The 25,409-nt window shown below is 37.2% G+C and overlaps 1 long non-coding RNA gene across 1 annotated transcript; it reads right to left on the bottom strand.

The window, feature by feature from the left end:
- Positions 1-21,733: 21,733 nt before the first annotated feature.
- LOC135084027 (uncharacterized) lies at positions 21,734-22,844 on the bottom strand. Its single transcript, XR_010259760.1, has 2 exons — positions 22,239-22,844; positions 21,734-21,952 (listed from the first exon to the last, which is right to left on the bottom strand). It is a non-coding gene; the product is annotated as an uncharacterized LOC135084027 (long non-coding RNA).
- Positions 22,845-25,409: the final 2,565 nt, after the last annotated feature.

Below are 25,409 nucleotides of genomic sequence, written 5' to 3'. Positions count from 1 at the left end.
TTTTTACCCGTTGTCCCACCGTTCTGAACAGTGTTTGCCAGTGGGTCTACGGGTAATTTATTTTAACCATGGTCCCACCGCACTAAGTGGCAAACATTGCTTGTCACCTAGCCTAGGTATCTATAATATTATAAAAAAATCTATAATTAATATAGAAAATAATTATAGGTAGGTACGGCACTATAATATCTTTATACTATCTTCACATCACACATGTGGGTTAAAGTCACTCATATCCTTCTCGGCGTTTGATATTTCATCCCAGACATAGGTGACATGCAATGTTTGCCACTTAGTGCGGTGGGACCATGGTTAAAATAAATTACCCGTAGACCCACTGGCAAACACTGTTCAGAACGGTGGGACAACGGGTAAAAAAAATTACCCGTGGACCCACCAGGGGGACATGTTGGGGGGACCACGGGTAAACGCCGAAAAAAAACAACGGCGATGCACTAATGAGTAATTAATATCAACTTTGAAGCAAATCACCACTAAAATAACTTTCTTACCCCTTTTTAACATAGTTAGGGGGTGCATTTCACTAAAATACGAAACACATCTTCCATTAATTCTGTTATAGAATGCTTATGCGAAATTTGAAGTAGATTGAACGAAGGAATCTCGTTATCCCATACAAACTTTGCCCCCCCCCCCCCTTTTACCTCCTTAGGGGTAGAATTTTGGAAAATCCTTTCTTATCAGATGCTTACGTCTTACAAAGAACACACCGTCCAAGTTTCAGGTCTCTACGATCAGCGGTTTAGGCTGTGCATTGACCCATCAGTGGCGCGCGCAGTACTTGATCATTATTTTGCTGCGATGATATTTTAAAACTGCGATATCTCCTATTTATTGAAATCGAATGATGTAAAGGCCAAGTATGTTTAAAATTAAATACTTGTGATGAATAACTTATTTATTTGGATAAGGATTAATATCATGTTTATGAAAAAACCTCCGGAAATAATGCATTAATATAAAACAGATTTCTTTTTGCATAAAAAGGGTTACTATGAGCCAACCTTAAAAGATAGACATATACTATCGCGGACTTTTTTTTAGAACTTTTAAAGGGGAACAATCCTGTCATACATGATTTTTGCGAAACTTTAACCGTTTACGCAGCGTCAGCTCTCAAAAGGAAAAAAATCACTGATTTGAAACATTCTTCATTGGTGCTCCGCTCCTATTGGTCTTAGCGTGATGATATATAGCCTAAAGCCTTCAGGAACTAACGGGCCATCCAACACAAAAAGAATTTTTCAAATCGGTCCAGTAGTTCCTGAGATTAGCGCGTTCAACCAAACAAACAAACAAACAAACAAACTCTTCAGCTTTATAATATTAGTATAGATTTTTGCGAAACTTTAACCGTTTACGCAGCGTCAGCTCTCAAAAGGAAAAAAATCACTGATTTGAAACATTCTTCATTGGTGCTCCGCTCCTATTGGTCTTAGCGTGATGATATATAGCCTAAAGCCTTCAGGAACTAACGGGCTATCCAACACAAAAAGAATTTTTCAAATCGGTCCAGTAGTTCCTGAGATTAGCGCGTTCAACCAAACAAACAAACAAACAAACAAACAAACAAACAAACTCTTCAGCTTTATAATATTAGTATAGATTTTTGCGAAACTTTAACCGTTTACGCAGCGTCAGCTCTCAAAAGGAAAAAAATCACTGATTTGAAACATTCTTCATTGGTGCTCCGCTCCTATTGGTCTTAGCGTGATGATATATAGCCTAAAGCCTTCAGGAACTAACGGGCTATCCAACACAAAAAGAATTTTTCAAATCGGTCCAGTAGTTCCTGAGATTAGCGCGTTCAACCAAACAAACAAACAAACAAACAAACAAACAAACAAACAAACAAACAAACAAACTCTTCAGCTTTATAATATTAGTATAGATTAATTTGTGTAAAAACAAATTACTTTTAAAAAAAAGTGTCTACTTTTGTGCAGCTCCTTAGAATGCTGATTGCGTCATCAGTGTCAGATTCATAGATGTAGATTCAAATTAGGCAATGTTAACATGAGTATAAAAATGCAGTGTTATTCATTTTAAAATGACAAATATCACATTAAGGGTGGGTTGTACCATCTTACTTTAACTTTGAAAAACGTCAAAAACCTGTCAAACTCCATACAAAAAGCACCGGTTATCGTCATAGTTACCATTAAAGTTGGGTGGTGCAACTCAGCCTAAAACACTTAATTTTTCAGTTACTGTTAGTCCAGTCATTTGGTAGTTTTACCTGGAAAGTAATGAAAATTCGTATTTATGTAGATTTCGATGTGCTCTTTACGAATTTCATCTTTGCGACCTCGTATGGTTGCCGCTAGCGCCGCCATATTGGAAAAATACGGCCTAGTAGCAGTTTTTCTTACAAATAGAAATACCAATTTTCATTACTCCCGGATAATGACTGGACTATGTCTAGTCACCGAAAAAACAGATTATAATCTGACATGATCAAAATTTATCCTGAATTTTACGCGACATAATGTACACGTTAAAATATCGGGGTCAAGTCTACATGTACGAGAAAGGAATAATTATAAGGATTACTTACTACTATCCTCACCATTACCTATTCCTTTTACATGTAGACAGAGGATTCCGTATTTTTAAAATGTAAAAAATGTTAAATCAAGTAAGTAATGCAAAAAACATTAATTTTTTTTATGCATAACAAGGCAGGTATTTTCTGAGAGGAAGCATTTGCCGAGACCAATTATTTTGTAGCTAGATAATAATACTCGTAGCATACTTTATTTACAAATTATTAAAATAAACAGGTATTTTTACAAACTTAACTACTTAAAGAAAAAAAGTTTTTAAATTAATAATTTGAAGACGCAAGAGTATTCTTTTAACACAGCCTTGTTGCGATGTGTATGAAAATTGTATGATATGACACTAAGCACACTATGATTATGAAGTGGAGGCCATGACCATATTGACTATATTGACCATGGTGGACAGACGATCTCATAAAGGTAGCAGGAAGGCGCTGGACGCAGGCCGCTACCAACCGGTCATTATAGAAATCATTGGGGGAGGCCTATGTTCAGCAGTGGACCCTAAGGCTGAAATGATGATGATGATGAGACTAAGCATGGTCAAAAATCAAAATCAAAAATGTTTTATTCAGTTTAGACCAATATTTTGGCACTTATGAACATCAAAACAGAATAAAAAGAAGGTACTTTAAATGTATCCTTGACTTTTGAGCCTACCAGCGCTTCGAGACAAACATTATGGCAAGGTTGAGAAGAAACGCCGGAACAAACTCAGTCACCACTAGTTGCCAGTTGGTAGGTAGGTATTCGCCCGTGTTCACAAACGATGCTTGCCAGCAAATCGAACGCACAGCGTTGAATAGAGATCTGTGATTGGTTCTTGTGTTACCGACCACGTAGGTTTGTGAATTTAAATATTTGTAGGGAACCCTTGAAATCACGTCTGGTTGACATTAAAATTTTTGACAAGTATTTTCACGTGAAGTTTCAAGGGGTTTTCATGTTAAAACTTAACATGAAAACGCCTTGAACTTTTTCATCAAATACATATGCATAAATTGTTAAAAACATGTCGTCGAGGTATATAAAGTTTGCAGTATCGTGTTTCAGTATTTGAATTGAAAATGTTTGCGTTATTCGATTGTTTCTTGTTCAGAGCAGCTGTGTATATAGTTGTGTATGCCAGTATGCTGGCATATCGTTGGCAAAGAAAGAGTATAGAAAAGTAATTTCTTTTCCAAAATCTTCCGATTCTCGCTTAATCATCCAAAAGTTGATGTACTGAAGAGAATCAGGTCAAACGTAATTAGTAAATATTGATCATCACCCAATGGACACTCGAAGTTGCATAAAAAATGGTCGTTTTAGGGGAAGGCTTAGACGATATAACGACGGAAGCCTCAAGAAGAAGTCGTAGATCTCCAGGAATCCCAGGACAGTTGAAGGAATCTGGAGAAGATCGTTACCCAGCAATGGGGCACAGTAGCTGCACCAATGACAACTATGGTTGGTTGTTCCAGATTTTATTTTCCAAGGAAAGGGCCAAGAAAGGGTCACCATAGACAGCTCCCATGATTTATGGCTTGGAATTCTGTAGGACTAAATAACATAAAGAACATAACATAAGTAAAGGTGAACATTAACGACGCTAGCTAGTTGAAGCAGATTTCTATCACTGGAGAAAATGTTAATGAAATGAGTATAAATGAAACCTTTCAGAAAGAAGAAAATCATACTTTTGACCCATTTAAGTACCCATAGTGATCTTGAAACCAGAAGATTTTATTTTAATTAACAATCGAAATGAGGACGTTATACTTCTTTACTTTCATCAAAGCTAACTCTAGAAACTTAAGTATTTATCGTAAAATGTATGATTAAAATGTAATTAAAACATTGTTTAAGTAAATTGTTTATGTTTAAAAGTGTTATTAGATTGTATAGTGTTAGGTATGCTAATGCCCGTTTTCACCATCAATCCCTAATTTTTAAGTGACCCCTATGGTAACACATAACAGGAATTTTGTTTTCATAGGAGTCACTTAAAAATTAGGGTTTGATGGTGAAAACGGGCATAAGAATCCTAAATTCTTCTTCATGGCATTGAATATAAGTGAATATATCAGTTTATAACTTTTCTTTTCCGGGATCGTCTATAAGTTCATCCAAGATAAGTCGATTTGAAATATTACTGAGTTAGATACCCCATCAAACACTGAACCTGGCACTCTTAGCTTAAAGCTTCTCGCCTCTTAAGTTGTCGTTTAACAAAAACCTTTAACTTAAACCAGCCGCCCACATCCAACTTCCTGTTTGCGCTAAACATATCCGCTTTCTCAAATGAGCGCGATCTTTTCTCTAACTACCCCCGAGCGAGACAGCACTATCCGACCTTTCAATTTTCGTCCGACGTTTCTTATTTAGTTTCGCGCAAATTATCTCCAATTCTTCATATTATTAAACATCTAGGGAGAACTAGCCCCCAGGGGGGCGGGAGGGGGTCTTAATGACGCCAGCGGTCAGCACCCCCCTCCCGTCCGACACACTTGTTTCTTCAAAATTTTTCCCCAATCTTTATTTCGTACGTATATAATTAGAAGGGACGCGAGTGTGCGTGAGCTTTTGGCTAGTGTGCGTGCGTGGCGTTCGCGTGTGAGCGTAAGGGTGTGTAAGTCCAGTTATTAGTTTTCTTGGGAGTTCGGGGATGCTTTGTTAGATTTCGATAATTCGCGACAGGGCAGCATGGGGGTGGAAAAAATCAATATGGCGGAATGAATATGCCACGTCGGGGGTTATTAAGCGAATTCTTATTTATCTAAGGAGATTCTGTTGTTTAGTTTTGTCGTCTTGATTAACGGAATTGGATAATGTTTGTTTTTGCAATGAGGGCTTGAGGGCGATCGATGAGGTAATGAAGGCCCTTTCAGGGGGATTAAAGTTTTTCTTCTTGATTACCACCCCGGTTTAAAGACGGTATTTTAAACACCGGTCAAGGGTATTGTACCGTGGGTTCCGTAGGTTTTGTCATATACTACATCATACACTACCAGCAGTTTTTAAAGGAGCAGCAATTTAAAGAATGAAAGAAAGAAAGATACATTTATTACAATGGACATCACACAAATACAGGCAATCACATAGACATGACAGTGGCACATAATAATGGAAGAAGAAAAAATAAAAACAAGAGTAAACTTAGCAGTGCCGTCCATTCACCAACAAGATGCCCACTGCAATGGGACCCCACTCAGCATATGCCGTGGCCCACGGTGACGAAGGCCACGGCGCTGGTTACTGAAGTTAAAGAATATTCGAGTTACTGAATAAAACCATAGAAGAGGGATGTTTCCTGGGTCAAAAAGCAAGAGTTTTAATTAGTCCGTCAGTTAACTTATCAAAAAATACTGTACACGTATTTTTCACTTTTTCAAACTAATGAAAATTTAAAGAGATAAAGCGCGCCAAAGTTCATAAGAAGAGGCCCGTGACGTCAATGCTTGCATAAAAGTGCCGCACGTTGTGACGTCGTGCGGAACTTCAACACACCATAACTATGTAATTATTTGTTAGATTGACAAATAAAAATATATGTGTCCAATATTTTTTGATATTAAACATGACGGACTAAAAAATTTTTTTAGGAAACTAGCATGTGCCTTTCATGTTACAATGCATAAAAGATACAGCAGTCTGTGTGTCCGCCTCTTTGTTCCTCTCGAAACGATGGTGAAATCAAATTATGTAAAAAAAATATATTTCTTAGAAAATGGTAACAAGATATTACAATGTACAATGTGCCTTTCATGTTACATTGCATGTTTCTTTACATTAGTCTGTCTGTACCTGCCTCTAGTTATATTCTTCTTAAAGCTATGAAAGCTATGAAAGTCGCATTTCATAAGTTTTAACTGCCTCTGTGGTCTAGTGGTAAGACCACCTGCTTCAGACGCAGAAGTCCCGGGTTCGATTCCCAGTGGGGGCAGATTTTTCTGTTCGGTTTGGTTGGTGGTAGGGCTTGTTCTAAGTCCGCCTGGCTAGCTACCACCATCTTACCTAAGTCTGTCGCCATAACAACAATGTTAACAGCATTGTTGTGTTCCGGCAGTTAGAGGTAAGATAGCCAGTTCGTCCGTGGTTGAGGATTCCGGGTGAAGCTCGCTTCCACCTTCGGCCTGATCGTCACTTACCATCAGGTGAGATACAGGCCAAGAGCTTACTCGTTGTGGGTTAAATAAAAGCTATGGTGAAAACTTTATGTCTCATGTAGGTCTCTATACTCTTATTCCTCTCAAAGCTATGTTGAAAACACCCCATAAGAGTCTCACGTAGGTATTAATCAACACTTCCATGCCAAGGTTTTCCGTCCGCACATTTAGCCCGTTGTTATGGCTACTAAAAGGACTTGTCAATCATATGGCACGGTTTTGGACATACTCGTAGAGTATCGGGTTTCTCGTCTGGAAAAACAAGTAAGACAATACCACATTATCTACACCTACACCCAACTTTCCTAATACCTAATTATGGGGATAGCGAACAAAAGAACGTTTTGGGTTATCATGGCGACCTTCATCATCATCATCATTTCAGGCATAAGACGTCCACTGCTGAACATAGACCTCCCCCAATGCTTTCCATGTTGATCGATTGGTAGCGGCCTGCGTCCAGCGCTTCCCTGCTACCTTTATGATGACGTGGGTCCACCTTGTGGGTGGACGTCACACGCTGCGTTTTTCGGTACGCGGCCTTCATTCCAGAACTTTGCTGCCCCATTGGCTAATCCGTCGGGCTATGGTGACCTTAATGTTGATTATTTTTTATGGCTATGGTATTTGCCTTCACCATGGTGCCATTGTAGAGTAAGGTCCTGCCCTGTCACTTGCTAGTGGCTAACGCCCGTATCCACAAACATTATTATGAGGTCTCACAGTGCACAGGGTGACACACGAACTAATCACAGAGCTCTATTTAATGCTGTGCGTTCGATTTGCTGCTTTCGTTTGTTAACACGGGCGATACTTTCTTGAGTAAGGGGGTTTTCTATGTTTTTTGCGTATGCTTAGAATACTCTCATAATATCTTGTAAGTTCCTGTGTGTATCGATATGAAAATACAATACATTACGTTTTTCATTAGGTAAAAGTATGTCCATTCGTTCACTGTTACCATAGAGACGCATAGTCGGTAGAGTGTGGGCGTGGAGTTATTTTAGCATGATATTATATTTTCAATATGCTTAGACTAGACTGCTAGATACTGTGGGTTTGTCCGTTCATCTAGGATCAACGAAAAAATGGTTAATTGGGGCAAATCTACTTCATCCTCATGCTTCTTCTTCTTATCGCGTCAACAACAAACTTACACAGTGTCAGGCCAAAACTCCGCCACAAGAGTGGCGTTGTCAGTAGCCTTCATTAAGTCTTCCTGCGTGCAGTTGTTTGGGCACGCAGGGCACGATATCATGTGCTTCATTGACTGGGGAACAAAACCACACTTGCACTCCAAGTTTGAGCCATCCAAGAATCCCCACTTGAACTGATTGTCCTTACTACGCCCAACCTGCGTCCGAAAGACTTCCGGGTAAGCTAGGGGAGCTCAAGTCCAGGTGGAGGACTCACAGACATAGACATTAAAGGGCAGGGAAGATCAGCTCTCTCACGCCTTTTGACCGATTTATCATGCTTATCATCTGAAAGTATAGTGGGTAAGTCTTTAGTGACCCCCCAAAGGCGTGACTTGGTATTAATTAAATAAATAATTGGACAGAATCATTACTTTTTCAACAGTTTGGCTCAAACCTACAATGACCTAAACATTGGTTCCCAAACTTATTTGAGACGCGCCCCCTTTCGACCATACAAAAAATTCCGCGCCCTCCCTCCTCCAGTCAAGATTATTTATTGGTCGTATCGAGCAGTCTGGAATGCATTCTCTCAGCGGTTGCAGGTTTCTTACATGGCCCGGGCCAACCTTTAAAGGTCTTTGCGCCCCCCCCTGGGGCGCTTTTCTTTCCAAGAGTGGCCTCCACTTTGGGAACCAATGACCTAAAACAAAATAGGGAATATGACCCACAGTGATTTTACAAAGTGATTGTACATAAGTACATGTCCCACTTGGGAATCAAACCTACAATATCAGAGTTAAGATAATCCAACTCTCTTTATACTCACTACTTTAATTTATTTTTATTACGAGTAATCGAATTTTACAACAAATTGAAAACCAACTTGATTATCAGGAATAGAATAACTTGTGTTTTTAAGAAGATCTATCTTGAAATTGGTTTTTATCCGACTTCAAAAAGAAAGAGGTATATTCGGTTGGTATTTCTTTGTAGTAAAATTATTTTAAGTATTTTTTAGTACGGGACTATTCCCACCTCTCACTGCCACCGCTGCAACTCCTGTGCAGCCAGGATCTACAGCTTGACCGCCAATAAAAACCCAACCAGTGAAGGTCAAGTTTGTCCCGGGGGAAAGTTAAACTGTCATTGGACCCGCAACGAAAATTTTTTGGAAGTTATAACTTGGATTAACCTTTAACTACTGACGTGGGGGCCTCTCAGGCCTTGCAAAAGTCAAATTGTTGAATTTCTCCTCTCCCACGTGCACGACACACGCGAATCTTTTAGTACCTTCAAGTTTCATTGCGCCGAGGCTGTCAACAACGGTGCACATGATTGCACGCGCAATTTCAGTAGGTAAATTAATTTTAAAGTTTCTTGTGGGCCTCTCAGGCCCCCACCTCAGTATTGGCGTAACTTTTTTTGTCTATAGTTTTCATTTAGTTGTCGTCTTTTCTTGAGATAATTTGAAAAAACCTATAATATGGAGCCCACAGCACGTCGTCCGAGAGAAAGCGGTATCTCGGAAGTAAAAATAACCAGCATTTAACGAAAAATAGAAGAACAGTAGTTTTTGGCACGTATGCTAGGAAATGATAAGCCTGTACCTGTCTATCAAGATTTAAACGATGAAACCAAGTGCTATACATGTATTTTGAAGATTCAAATCAAATCTACGTTTTAAAAATATGTATGGCTTCCTTCACTGAGCAAAGCAAGTTTATCCAGACTGTGTTTAATTCGCACTATTTGATGTGTGTAATTTTTTTCCCCCTCTTTCATATTAGGATTACTGATATATCATTAGCTAAAAAGACTATTGAAAATTAAGATTCTAAGTTGATTTGTTGAATTTATGAATATTTTTCATGATAACTTTGTGAATCATGATTTCATGAGATTTTTGCCAAAAAATGCTACATGTTTTCTAAATATTGAAATAATACGTACTTATTAACAATTAATTTATATGAAAATCGTTTTATTGTATTTAAATATAACCACTATTAATAATTATTAAACATAAAACCCTAAAAAGATTATATATTTTTAAATATAAGCACACATATGTACGGGCCTCTCAGGCCCCCACGTCAGTGTTTACGTGAAATTAAATCCACCTCAGTAGCTAAAGGTTAATACTGTTAACTACCCCATTTTCTAAATATAAGGTATCAAAAGAACCCTTGGCATGCGGTACCCTAAATACGAACAAGTGAGGTCAGACGAGAGGTGGCTTGTAACTTCGTTGTCAACTGTTGTCAACCTTCCATAACATGTGTATTGTTGTAGCTGTCATCGATACATGCTACTATAGACTTCTATGTAACCATTAGACGTGCCTGGACTAAAATATTGCGAACTAAATCATATTATTAATGTGATTGCTATCACAAACTTGTAGTCAATTGCGTCCATAGTGACTGAGTTTCTTGCGCTGCTTCTTCTTAGCACTGGCCCGTTATTGTTCCGAAGCAGTGATAGGGTCAACATCCAGTTTGTAGTGTCCCGTAAAAATATATACGTTCGAATTTGTGAATTGAATTTCATACACACATAGGTACCTAATGTGTGTTCACATGACAAAAATAACACAAGGATGGCCGTGGGAACGAGCCTTTAGTCGCATTTTAACTCTATGATAATATTGGTTGGTAGGTACAGATAGATCAACTGAAAAAGGGATAATCTATTTTCGTATCACAAAAATAGCTTTTGTGTTGTAATACCTATATACCTACCAAGTTAATCCCCGATACAGGCTATTTATAAAGGTAACACTCAATTTGCAAGTCACTTTTAAGACAAGTATAGACGACGGCACGTCAAGGTAAGCAACATGGGATCTTAAGTAGTTCTTATAGGGGCGAATTTCCAACAATGTTTAGTCTAATGTGCGAAACATTGGTTTACACTCAAGAGCAATGCATTGGGTCTACTCTGAAAACTCTAATAAAGCCTAATGAAAAAAAGTACTTCCAAACGTCTATTAACATTACAAATTAAACGATAATTATTGCCGTTCCTTTACGATTCTCAAAGCGTTCTCCAGACGAGGCCATTACAGTTTATGTATCTACCAGCGTAACCCCAAAATTGCGTACTTTGAACGCAGGCTAGGGTTTAATCCTGGAAACGTGCGTAATTCCCAAAAGGTGTGTTAGACTTAAGTCCTAGACAATGTGACATTCGATTTCGATTCGAGATCTTTTCGATATTTCCCCTAGTTGCGTGCATCTATGATGCATCGTCTAGAAACACAGATACAGGTACTTATTTAACATCAAAAAATTTATCTGATGTCATTCGTAATTGACTGACACCCTGCTTCTTCCACTATTTTTGGCTATTATGACTTTTTCTTTTAATTTATTTGGTTAAATAAATGTTGGCCTAGCCGTTTAAAGACGTGTAACATAAACATCTTTTAGGTACCACACTTGGGATTCAGCACTCGTGGTACAAGCAATTTTATCTTATTTTTCGGATTTCAGTGTAACTGTAACAGTGTGGTAAGTGATCATCACTTACCATCAGGTGAGATACAGGCCAAGTGCTTCCTCGTTGTGGATAAAAAAAATATTATTCAACTATCTAAAGTAACTAAAACATAAATAATCTAATTTTGCCATATCGCGCCAGACAAAGGTAGAGTCTACAAGATTCAGTTCAACCCACGCAAGGAATTGGACATCGCTAAAAAAATGTCGTGCGATTCCGTAATAAGGACATCACACAATACCGGGATTGGAATCTCTATGGGTACATAAAATGATAACCAATTTTACCCAATCTTAATCAAGCTTTCTTTCAGCTTTCAGGTGGTTAATTGGGTGACGATTTGGGTGTATTTAGGGTCCATAAAATCTGTGTAAAGAAAAGGTCTAATTTACTGAATCATCTATGCCTAGAAGTGAGTCTGAATTTTTTCACAGCTGTTAAATACATAGATTAAAATCTAGAACAGTGCTCCTTTCACAGGTTGTTTTTAAGATGTAAGCATGTAGATTTAATAAGGTAGGTAGGATTGTTCCAACCATATCAACCTCTTAAGGGGGTGATAGTGTTGCTTCAACCGTATCAAACCCATAGGGGGATGAAAAATATTTTTGAAGCATTGACTTTTTATTTTTAGACTAACAACATTATAAAGAAAACACACACACATTTTAATGTTTCCTAAAAGACAATGCCGGAAATTGGCGTCTTTTTTTTCGCGTGGCCATCGACCAAACTTTGTTTTTTGATTAAAAAATAGTGTAATAAACCAAACTTACTACGACATGTATACCTCTAAACTCAGTCTGAACTGAGTTACGAGCATTAGAAGTTTGATGATTTTCATACTAGATTTGCTTTTTGCGCGCAAAGTTTTGTAAGAAATGCAACATTTAATGTCATGTTGTCAATCAATGTTTGAACGTTTTCAAAAACTAAAATTTTCATACATTTTTTAAACAAACTCACACTCAGCCCTCTGGGGGCGTAGTGTGAGTTTACATCAAAAGCATTCGAAATCGACTGCGTTAAAAAAATCTATGAAGATTCTAGTTCTTCAAAGTATCCGCTAGGGGCGCTGTACAATCCGTCATACATTTACATTGTTTACGCAGTCACTAGTGAAGAAGTTTGATGTAAACTCACACTAGGCTCGTTGATGATGCCACTACAGGATCGTAAAAGTAGATCCATTTTACCCCATTCACAGATCTTCTTGTCACAAAAGCTATGGGCCAAAGCTAACAATGAACCGCTAACCTCAGTCAACATATTAAATAGGGAAGAAAGACAGCAGTGCCCTGTCTACCCTCAATTTATAGTGGTGCGGAATGCAGTTTACACTTGACGTATAAGCGACAGGCGATCCGTCTTGTGCCTTTCTGCTAGGGGGCGCTGTTTGGACATTGCTATTTTTCGGGCAGTTTGTTTTAATTAGTTAAGAACTTTAGTTTTTTTCTATTATGTTTAGTTTATCTACTAGCATTTACATGCCAAGTTGGTCGGATCTTGTAAGAATAATAATAATGAAGAGGTAAAATTTAGACGATTTTGGTTTTTTAAGGACATTCAGCTTGTTTCTAATTTTCAGCTTGGTCCCAAGGTTGCCTGGAAGAGAATACCATGTGGCATTATGTTCGCCATTTGCACTTTGATATTATTTGTACACATATCTGAGTAAATAACTAAATGTTCAGAAACTAGCTTATAACCGCGGCTTTGCTCGAGTAGATTTCGGTTTATTACAGAACTCGTGAGATCAAAACACGCTCGTAAAAATAAACTGTTCTGAAATACTTTTTATTTCCTAACAAAAGCATAAATATGAATTGTCTTATTCTTATAATACATGAGTTACAAACTTTTGCTTGAGGTTTTTCCGTAATAAAATGTAGACTATGTCTTTTTCCAAGGTCCAACCAATCTCTATACCAAAATTCATCCCAATTGGTGCAGCGGTTTAGGCGTGAATACGTAACAAACATACATACTTATTATGACAATGCAATAGAAATTCGACTCTATCGATTCCTTAGTCGGGGCTGTCTTGTAAGGTTCAAGTTATCGCTACACTAAGGGCCACTGGTATTAATAATAATAATAAAGTAGGGGCTGGTGTACAGTCACAGACAAATTAGACGACCCTTTGTAAGGGCCAGACCACATAATGCAAGAAACACGTAGCCTTAGTAAAACTTTGAATGCAAACAATAATATTTTCAGGGAGATAGCTGTAGAGAGCACTTTACTATACTATACTTTTTATATTCACTTTTTTTATATATTTTTTTATATACTTTTCACTGTCATGACACGGAACTTAAAAGACTGGCTTATAGACAATTGTATATACAGTGTGAGTCACGTTAAAGTGTACATATGAAAATAGATGAAACTAGACCTATTTTTATCGACAAAAAAGAGGTCTAAAAATTTTTGAGATTTTTTTTTAATTTTTTATAGAATTTTTTTTCTTCAAATTACTTATTGTAAAGAAAACGTAATAACTTTTAAACTAAGCGGTATATCCTGATAAAATAAAAACAGTAATAATGCTAAATAACAGGCGATACTAAAAAAATACATAAAATACACAAAAAATGCCAACAAATAATAAAAAATGATACTTTTTGAAAAAAATCTGCTTAAAAATTCGTGTTTTTTTGGTTATTTTATAAATTTCTCCAAAAAATGCCCCTATAACCGGTGGTTTTTATTACTTTGTATTATTTTCTATCGTATTATCTTTGTAAAACCAAAAATCGCATGTCTCTATCCCTATCACAACATTTGCAATGATCGTTTGAACTAAGCCTCTCCGGGCGCGCCATTCAACGCTTCGTTAACAACAAAACTGAAAATGGCTCTAGATTTGTAATTTTGATAAAGACAAGTTAGATTTCAAATAAAAACAAAAGATTTCGAAGTAAAATAAGCATTTTAGTTAAAATTAAAATTGTCTCTACCTGTAGCGGAGAATAATGTTGTGGCAGGCCTTTGTTCAAACGATCATAGCAAATGTTGTGATAGGGATAGAGACATGCGATTTTTGGTTTTAAAAAGATAATACGATAGAAAATAATACAAAGTAATAAAAACCACCGGTTATAGGGGCATTTTTTGGAGAAATTTATAAAATAACCAAAAAAACACGAATTTTTAAGCAGATTTTTTTCAAAAAGTATCATTTTTTATTATTTGTTGGCATTTTTTGTGTATTTTATGTATTTTTTTAGTATCGCTTGTTATTTAGCATTATTACTGTTTTTATTTTATCAGGATTCACCGCTTAGTTTAAAAGTTATTACGTTTTCTTTACAATAAGTAATTTGAAGAAAAAAAATTCTATAAAAAATTAAAAAAAAATCTCAAAAAAATTTTGACCTCTTTTTTGTCGATAAAAATAGGTCTAGTTTCATCTATTTTCATATGTACACTTTAACGTGACTCACACTGTATAGTGTAAAGGAATTCCTAGACACAAAATTTGCATGCTGATATTGTTAAGCAGAATAGTAGCACTCTACCTAAATTTAACACCTAAACCATTGTACCTATTCTTTGCAAATAAATACTTTGACTTTGACTTTGACTTTTGACTTTATTTTTTGCGATAACTCTACTACTGCTTTGGGACAATATTGTGGCCCAATGTTGGGAGGAAGGAACTCACGAAACTTGGTTTTGTAATAGGATTGATTTACATAATTTTTTGAGCTGTTAAAACGCTCCCATAGATTTTGTATGGAAAACCGAATTATGTAGAGTTCACGAACTTAATTTGACCAAATTGAATTTATCAATAAATAATAGTGTAAGACTTTATAGAAAACTTAGTCCAATAGGTATACACTATCTTTTAGAGTATTTGTCTTTAAGTTACGTAGCTTACATACAATGGATACCTTTTGAATTCTGGGGTGAGTATATTTTATTTCTAAACTAGCGGCCGCCCGCGACTTTGTACGCGTAGACCCCGTATTACCCCCTTAGGGTTTGAATTTTTCAAAATCCCGTCTTAGTGAGGACCTACGTTCTAAAAGGAACACATATGCAAAATTTGAGACTCCTAGCACTTGTAGTTTCTGAGATTTCGTGAAGAGTGAAAGATTGAGTCAGTGACCTTTCGCTTTTATACAGGGTGTTAGGTAAATGGGTATATGAGCCGACATTAGCCCATGTTAACATGGTCATATAAAACGTATGGTGAAGTCAGAAAATTGATATCTTCATTTTAACTATTTTAATTTTCATACAAATCGGATTTTGTAAAATTTATTTTGTATGAAAATTAAACAAAATAAAATCATGATATCAAAGGACATCATCCATTTTGGTCCAAAATCAAAAGTGCCGGCCAAAAAATAAAAGTGCTGTATTCTGATAGAATACGTCCGCCTTAGCATTTATTACTATGGCACCAAAGCTGTAGCACCACTGTGCATCGTAGTATTTGAGTTCTAAAAATATATGAAACGACTAACTTTGATCTCAAATACTACGACGCACAGTGGTGCTACGGCTTTGGTGCCATAGTAACAAATGCTAAGGCAGACGTATTCTGTCAGAATACAGCACTTTTTTTTGTTGGCCGGCACTTTTGATTTTGGACCAAAAATATATGAAACGTGGATGATGTCCTTTCTGACTTTACCATTCCATTTATATGCCTATGTTAACATGGGCTAGTGTCGGCTCATATACCCATTTACCTAACACCCGGTAGATTGATTAGATTTCTTAATGTAGAGTGAGATGTAGATTGGTCCTTCTATTGCACTATGTTACTGCGAATGAGGTGCACACGACTGAATTGCAAACGTTTGTTTGCATAAATAAAGTTGCGGGAACAGTCTATATCTTTAAAAGCGAAAGGTCACTGACTCACTCATCACGAAATCTCAGAAACTACAAGTGCTAGGAGTCTCAAATTTTGCATGGGGGTTCCTTTTAGAACATAGGTGCTCACTAAGACGGGATTTTGCAAAATTCAACCCCTAAGGGGGTACGAAGTCGCGGGCCGCCGCTAGTCTTATATAAACTCGACAACAGATCGTAATTTTAAATCCCAACTAATATTATAAATGCGAAAGTAACTCTGTCTGTCTGTCTGTCTGTCTGTTACGCTTTCCCGCTTAAACCTCGCAACCGATTTTGATGAAATTTGGCATAGAGATAGTTTGAGTCCCGGGAAAGAACATAGGATAGTTTTTATCCCGGTTTTTGAAACAGGGACGCACGCGATAAAGTTTTTCTGTGACAGACAAAATTCCACGCGGGCGAAGCCGCGGGCGGAAAGCTAGTATACAAATAACAGCACGTCCAGCTAAACACTGTGGGAGCTTACGTAGCTGTAATAGATACTACTTTGCAACAAATCTGATGTGTTGTCGACTGTACTTATAATTTTATGGCAACCTTTCACGAATAAACCAACGTTCTTTCAGGCTAAAACTTTTCAACCCGACTGTACCCTTCATTTCACGCGCAAACACAAAACAACTACATCGACTGAAACACTCGATTCGCGACTCGATTTATTTCTTTAAATCGAAGTACAAAAGCAATCTTTCCCGAATACGAAGAAACCAATTGACCAAGTTCTGTATTTACCTTATTTTTAACTCTACAAAGGCAGCGAAAATAATAAAAGTGAAAAAAAAAATACTACATCACAAAAGAAATAAAATAAAATGAAATAAAAAGGCATGTGAGTGAAATACGTCCCATTTACGCACACACGCGTACACTCCAATTTATAATATTGTTTTCCTTGGGATATATTTTTTCACTAGTATGGGAAGGGGGGCGCCCCCTCCGCCCGGTGGGGGCCCCCCCCAGTTATTATTAAAGACGTAGACTCACACATTCTTGCCGAAACTGAGTGTGATTAGATTAATACTGGCTCGTACGTTTGTATATACTGAGTAAATTGTTATAGGGAAGTATTGCGCGTTTTGGAGCCCGAGTTTTCTACCAAATGGTAGGTTTTGGTAGGAATCGAATTAGTATTTGGAAGGTTGGTGCTCCCGCTGCCACGTTTCAATTTAATTAGTTGATTTTCATTTTGGTTTGGATTTTCAATTTCCTAATATAGAACCTTAATCAAAATCAATGTAGAAGTTGACTTAAACATTATTATAATTACTTTATACAATTACAAATAAGGACCTCAAGAACCTTCAACAATTAGCATCTTTGCACAGATTTAAAAACACAGGGTGTCCTCATTTTAAAAAGTGGCATAAAGTGGCAAAAAAGTGGCATTATTTATAGAATGTGCTCTTTGGGGCTGAATGTGCCCATCGATTGGATTGACTAGAATGGGGTCGAGTCAATACGGTGGAAAATTTTCATGTTTGCCATACTTATATCATCGCTGAGGTAGAGCATCCATTTTGATTCATGGTGAAGCCATCATTTTTGATTTTTTATATGGTAAAAAGTATTTATATTCAACTAGGTCTGTCTGTTATCCAATAAGAGATGCATAGATTCAACGTTGGACAGTTTCATGTTCAATCAAGAGGTTGATTTAAAATGCCTTCTGAATCAAGGAATTTCATTGTACCTACTTATTTCTAGACAGTGCAATGTCCTAATTAATATGTAATAATTAGAATAAATAAGCAAGTAAAGTTAATTTAAATGTGTACCGCCTGGGTTACGAACCTAGAGTCCATAGTCAATTTCCGGGTCCCGACTTTAGCAGTGATTTTTTTGCATCTATAGAGCTCGTTGCTTTAGTAGTGACTGGACTACCATCCAACAGTGGATTACCATTGTCCACACAACACATTATGGTGATGCAAATAAATATCTATTTATTGTCACTGAGCCTTCATTTGAGTCCCATTCACATCAAGTAATAAAAAAATTCAATTGGACTTATGTAATTTTCATCAAGACAACAACAGCGCCAAATATTTTTTTATTACTTTGAGGATGGAATTAATTTTAATATTATTCACATTTCAACTTCTTTTCCTGTAATCTTGAGACTATTAAAGGACTAAGTACTTCTTCTTCTACTTGGTAAATAAAGAATGTTGAATTTTGGTTGAATAACAAAATGAAATACTTACCCATAAAATCCAATAGGCACATGTTTGTCCTCCTGACTGTACCCCATAAATTATGATTATACCAGCCTGAATGGAAAATTACAGCATTTTCCGATTTTTATCCAATTATCCGCCTATTACGTAGCCATTCAAAATTACGAATTTACTCAAATTATTACGAGTAACATATTATAATTTACTTTTATTACATTGAACTAGTGATGCGCCCCGGATTTTTCGGATATTAATGGTATACTACCCTCATGACGTGTTATTTCTTGTGGATATTAATGTGGGTTTGTCACAGCAGTCACTATACTTCTAGCAAGAAAAATACTAAGTCTATTTATTGTAACACACTTTATTTCTTGCCAAAAGAACCTAAATCTTACTTGTGTATTGATGGGTTCCCTCAGTTCCCTGTACGAACGGTACTATTTTTTTCTCTTATTCAATTTGTAACTTCTGTGTAGGATCTACAGCTTAATTTTAAAATGTTGGCTACATTGGAATTATCCTTGTCGGAAAAGAAATTCATCATCATCATCATAATTTCAGCCATAGGACGTCCACTGCCGAACATAGACCTCCCCCAATGATTTCCACAATGGCCGGTTGGTGGCGGCCTGCATCCAGCGCCTTCCTGCTAAAATGAGGTCGTCGGAAAAGAAATTAGATTTCTTTGCACTTCGTGTTGTTTTGATGTCATTGTCAGACACCAGAGTTGTCACCATGTTATAACAGCCCACTATGCCCACGATAGAAGAGGAATACCCAAATTACACAACGATAGAAGAAGAATGTGTGAGCGTCACATAGCTCTTAGAGCTGATGACCGCTGGGGCAGAAGAGTTCTCGAGTGGCGACCACGGACTGGAAGACGTAGTGTGGCAGGCTTCTAAGATGGACCGATGATCTGGTGAAGGTCTCGGGAAGTACCTGGATAAGGGTAGCGCAGGACCAGTCATGAAAATCCTTGGTGGAAGTCTTTGTCCAGCTGTGGATGTCATTTGGCTGAAACGAAGAAGATGATATGCAGCAGCGGTATTTTAAGTGGTGTGTTAGATTTGAGAATACCACAATGAGGAAGCTAAGATGGATTCGCTTCCTTCCGAGCTCTGAGATCAAAGTCCAATTTCAACCTTCTCGGTTTTCTATTTATGCCAGTGTTAGTAGAAACTATGACACCGCGATGCAGGTTTATAAGCGCGGTGGCGTGTTGTGCCATAGTATGGTAGGTGTCAGCGCAATCTGTTGGTAGATGACTGTAGTGTCGATAGATGTCGCCACAGGTACTTCGTGGCTGTCTTCATACATATCCTTAAAACCTAGTCTCACTTCATACCGCATATCAACAAGGTTCAATGCCCCGAGTTTATATCAATATAGCGTTACACGTGCCCCAAAAACAAAGAGCAATCTCACTCGCACAATTAGATATCTTTCTAGAAACTTCCAATACAGGAAAAATGATATAAGGCCCTTTGAGAATCTTCCGAAATTTAATATCTACTGACCTTGCTGAACAACGCCTGTTTCCTGTGAAATATTAAAGAAATGTTTGAAACACATATTATTGTGTACTCGTAGGTATTTTGGGGGAAAGATAAAAGCTCGTGTACGGTATATCAAAAGTTTTCCAGTTTGCGGTCAATTGTGAAGCCGTTAAAAGTTTGATTTGGAACTTAATAAGGTAGAAAGAACTGTCAGGAGATAGCTTTTTAGCCCAGAAGTTTGAGTTTCCCAATGATAAAAGCTCAATGTATTGTTTTCATTTCTTCAGAAGAATTTACGACAAGAAAACTTTAAAGCCTTATTATGATGAGCCATATGCCAGACGTCAGCTCATGAGACCTGAGTTCTTACAACCTAAATACGTACTTAAACAATACGTTAAACTAAAACAACATCCTAACCACGCCATGTTATTGCAAAATACAATAACTACGCAATTAAATTAATCAAAATACTTCAAAGCAAACAATGAATCACATTATGCGTCTTATTTGTCGTAATATAAGGAAATTCTAAGCAATAAATAATAAGGACTCATCTGTCTTTGGACGTCACTGACCACTGCTCCTATGGCCTACTTTGATTTGCAGCAGGGCTAAGATGCGCGCCGTGATAAACTGCTATCGCGGCGTTATATCGATTTTGACGTCACTATATCGTTTTATCTACCGGCGCTAACATGGCACCCCGAAAATTATCATGTCATCTGTCAAAATGTGATAGTGATAGATTTGTTTTTTTTTTTGTGATAAACCTGGCAAGCCCTAACATGAAGCGCTAACTATATCATATTTTGACATCACGATAGGATAGGATGTGGTGTTTTTATCGTCCTCGATCCTTGCCCACGATAGCAAGACGATAGGAGATTAACTTTTTTGCAAGCTACTTTAACTCTATTTATTTATCATTTATAATGGTAAATGACATTTTACGACTAATTTGAGGCTAGTAAAATTCAAAGAAAGGAATCTAGCACCTTTGTGATACTTTTACTTCTAGGTGGAGATTGAGTTCTAGTTCAAGAGTTTATCAGTGTGAGGCGAATCTTGCGACAGTTTATAATCGCTAGCTGCAAAATCTTAGTGCTCCCACAGTCCCACCCACATATTAATTATTACATTACCTACCTTGTAAAATAACCATTACTTACCTACTTAGGTAGGCAGTCAACAGTACATCAGACAATACATATTAAGTTGCAAATGTCGTGAGATACCCCACAGTGTTTAGCTTGATTTAAGGACCTACTGTCATCTGTACATAATCTTGTAAAATTATTGAAAATGGGGCGGAATGTGGTGACCGAGCTTCTTGTGTCTACATCAAACAGTGGCAAGGTCATTGTCAGAAATTAGCATTGGGTGGGATGTGTAATCAAACTTGCTATAATAACAATGAGAATAAATGAATTTTACTAATTTTATAACTTGATGGTGATACCATTCATACATTCCACATTACTATCAATCTAATTCCTCCATGTGGTCTTTTTTAAGGGCTTTAATGTGACAGGATGATAATCTTGTACAATTTATTCCATTATAATAAATTCATCATCATCTCAGCCATAGGACGTCCACTGCTGAACTTAGGCCTCCCCCAATGCTTTCCATGTTGCCCGATGGGGCAGCAAGGTTCTGGGGTGGAGGCCGGGTACCGGAATACGCAGCGTGGGACGTCCACCCACAAGGTGGACCGACGACATCATAATGGTAGCAGAAAGGCGCTGGACGCAGGCAATAAATTCATTATTGCAGTGTAATTTCAAAATAATTCAACCATTATTTACAAAATCTTTATTTGGAAAACTTTTGTTTTACAATAGCTATTTATAATTTCAAATACAAACAGAATTCCATGAATTGGTTAGCCTAGCCAGTACCCTTGAAGTTTTTCTTGCTGATTGTTATTGTAAATTTTCATGATAGTGAGCAAGACTTGATTATGTCTGCTTTAGAATGAAATAATCACTCATAATCCCACACTTCTTCATCCACTGTCTGAAAAAAGAAAGAATATTAATTAAACACAATTATAAATATTACAATTACATAAACAGTTCATAAATAGAAACATTTACTTAATCCTATTTGTATTTTAAGTTTACATACAAAATATTGATCACAGTATTATTACACGGTGAAAGAACTATGTGAAATAAATATAGGAAAGAAGGTGAAAGCTTATTTGTAGGAATAAAGATATTTTTCCTTTTCTCCGGTGCTGTTACTTATGAAAATCAAGATCTGCGGAGTATAGCTAATATTTTAGACTTTAGGTACTTACTTTGCTAATTATGAGTGTAACTTTATTTCTCAAATCTCAATAAACTTTCTGACTGCTTCATGTAAGTTGAATAATTACTGTAAACCTCGCATTATGGGGTACGTAGTGGAGTTCGGTTATTCTGTTAATTTTGAAGACTTCATTCTTTAATACTATCGGTATGATTAGGAATTCTTCATTGTTTTTCTTTAACTTGGTTATCTCTTCGTTTGATATTTTCCGTACTTTAGAAATATTAAAAATAAGACTGGAAACATAAAAATACAATTTTAAAAACACAAACAAATACAATCAAGCAGTCATGTAATGTCAACAAAATTGACATAACTTTTTTTTAATGACGTTCTCACTGCTCTAAGATATGTGTTTTTAGCCGAATTAGTAGCAGAAATGAACGAGATTGAACGAATGAGCTAAAATATTTCAAGGTTGGCCAACATAATAACGCAATTTTTTCTTAATATGGCAACAATTCGGTTATCACGCGATAGCGGTCGATAGACTTTTCTATCGATGGTCCCATGTTAGGGAAAATGATAAAATTATCTACGTGATCGAAAATTGTCTTATCATATCATGTCATTGTCGATGCGCGCATCTTAGGCCTACTGGACTATTAAGTACTTATTGGTTACGTAAAAATGCTTGAAAAGTCAGAAGTAACTTATTTTCTGCCAATAGGTTTTTAAAAAGCGCTTTTACACGTCCCTGTATTAGGTACTTCATCCCTACATCTGCTACGGGACAATAAATGGGCCAGTGCTGAGAAGAAGCAGAACTTTCACTTAACTTCCTAAACAGTCTGTCCAGCGTGAGGACTGTAAACCAAATCCTCTATTTGCCTATTCCAGTCTTTTATAATATTTCCTAACTGACACCAATGTTACATAGAAAGGATGATGGGCACAAATGTATGGAAAGTAGTACCCGCTCCAATAGCCATAACCAATATATATTTCAAAAGGCCTTTAGATGTAGGAAAATGTCTGCTATGGGGCCAGTTCTAATTCACGTTTTGAAAGCAGTAATTCCACTAAGTATTATAATGAAAGTATAACACAATCATCCATGTATACGAGTATGTACTTTGACTACAATCTATTAATATAACTAAAAGAAGCCTTGAAAAGGAAAGGATTATACCTACGATGAACTACCCAAGCTATTAGCCCTTTATTCGCTTTCATCATCATCATCATGATCATTTTAGCAATAAGACGTCCAGTTGAACATAGGCCTCCCCCAATGATTTCCACAATGGCCTGTTGGTGGCGGCCTGCATACAGCGCCTTCCCGCTACCTTTATAAAGTCGTCGGTCCATCTTGTGGGTGGACTTATTGGGTCTTGTGGGTTTATTCGCTTTAGCAACCCATAATAAAACCCTTAAGAAATAATAAAACTCCAACCCCTTTATTAATAAAAGTTACACCCTAGTTGAACTCTGATTTATTGTCATTTGGTATGAAAATGTCATTTTAATCCAAGGTTCATCCTAGGTATAACTTTTTTTAAATAAGGGGGTAGGTAGGTAAGAACTACCTTCAAATAAAAACATTTATTTCACAATAAAATTATCTCTATCAACAATTATAGAGTTAAGGAAGGATGCTGGAGCCCTTCATGCCTCGCATAACCTAAGTACCATAAGATGGACATTGGACACGTATGATACTTCGGTTACACAAAAAGTATGTTTATCTACGAACGCAACCAGATCTGAGGCTGGTGGCCATAGTAAATGGTGTTCGTCTTGGTAAGACCTTTCAAATGACACTACAAACATAACTATTGGAGCCGGGTACCATTTTGCAAAAAAGTATGTTTATCTTCGAACACAACCAGATCTGAGGCTGGTGGCCATAGTAAAAGATGTTCGTCTTCGTAAGACCTTTCAAACGACACTAGAAGCATATCTATTGGAGCCGGGTACCATTTTGCCCATTGTCCTTTATACTTTGTAATGTTTGTGTTAAAATTGGAATTCGTATAAAAATGCGTTAAATTAAAAGGTTTCACCCTGGATTGATGTTTCACCCTGGATTGATGTTTCACCCTCGAAATTATATTGGGTAATTGACACTACTATTCCCAGTGACATACCTACTTTAATGAGGTGTCAATGATTCCCTCGTAGATTGTGAACTAATGACCGTATGACGTCATTTTATAACTTACTTCAAGGCTTTCCAAACTTTTTTACTGTGACGCCCTTGGAGGTTTGCCATTTTTTTTGCGCCGAAACCCATCCCCGCTTTGATCAATTAACTTTATTAGAAAATACAAACAGAAACAAAACAACAACGAAAATTAAAAGAGATATTTTACTTTGTTTTGGAAATTACCACTCATCTTTCTCTACATTTATTTTCGATCGCCTCTCGACGCCCTTGGGACAATGCCGCACAGTTTGGGAACCCCTGACCTACTCAATGAGGGCTATCGTTTTAGCGCTCACCAGTTAGCGCCACTGTAGAGTAAGGTCCTGTCACTTGCTAGTAGCGAAGACAGTGGCGCCAACTTGTGAGCGCTAAAGTGGTAGGAGGACTATCGCATTTGCACTCATCAAGATGGCGCCACTGTAGAGTAAGGTCCTGTCAATCGCCAGGGGTGCCAACTGTTAAGTATAAAAACGATAGCCCTCATTGAATGACTATTTATTGATTTCAACGAAACAAACAAAACTCTTTTGAAAACTAATCGACCTATGATCTGGTGAAGGGCGCGGGAAGAGCCTGGATGTGGACAGCGCAGGACCGATCGTTGTAGAAATCCTTGGAGGAGGCCTTTATCCAGCAGTGGACGTCTTTTTGGTTGAGTCGACAAGAAAGATTTTCAATGACGTTGTAGGTCGCCCAACGAAAATTGAGGCACATACTCACACTGATGTAATATTCGAATTCGGAACACACAAATCGCAAATATGCAAGACGTCAGCGTGACAAAGAGATACAAATCTTTGCTTGTTGATCGCCTCAACCTGTGCCTCAACTCTTGCTGCGCGACCTAATATTTATAAAAGCGACAGGTCACTGATTGACTGACTCACTCATCATGAAATCTCAAACTACAAAGGTTAGGAGTCTCAAATTTTGCATGAAGGTTCCTTTTAGAACGTAGGTGCTCACTAAGAACGGATTTTACGAAACTCCACTCCTAAGAGGGTAAAACGG

Source organism: Ostrinia nubilalis, chromosome 25 (genome assembly GCF_963855985.1).
Source record: "Ostrinia nubilalis chromosome 25, ilOstNubi1.1, whole genome shotgun sequence".
Lineage (NCBI taxonomy): Eukaryota > Metazoa > Arthropoda > Insecta > Lepidoptera > Crambidae > Ostrinia > Ostrinia nubilalis.
Note: the sequence above shows the minus strand (reverse complement) of the source record. Positions and strands in the feature narration are given on the sequence as shown.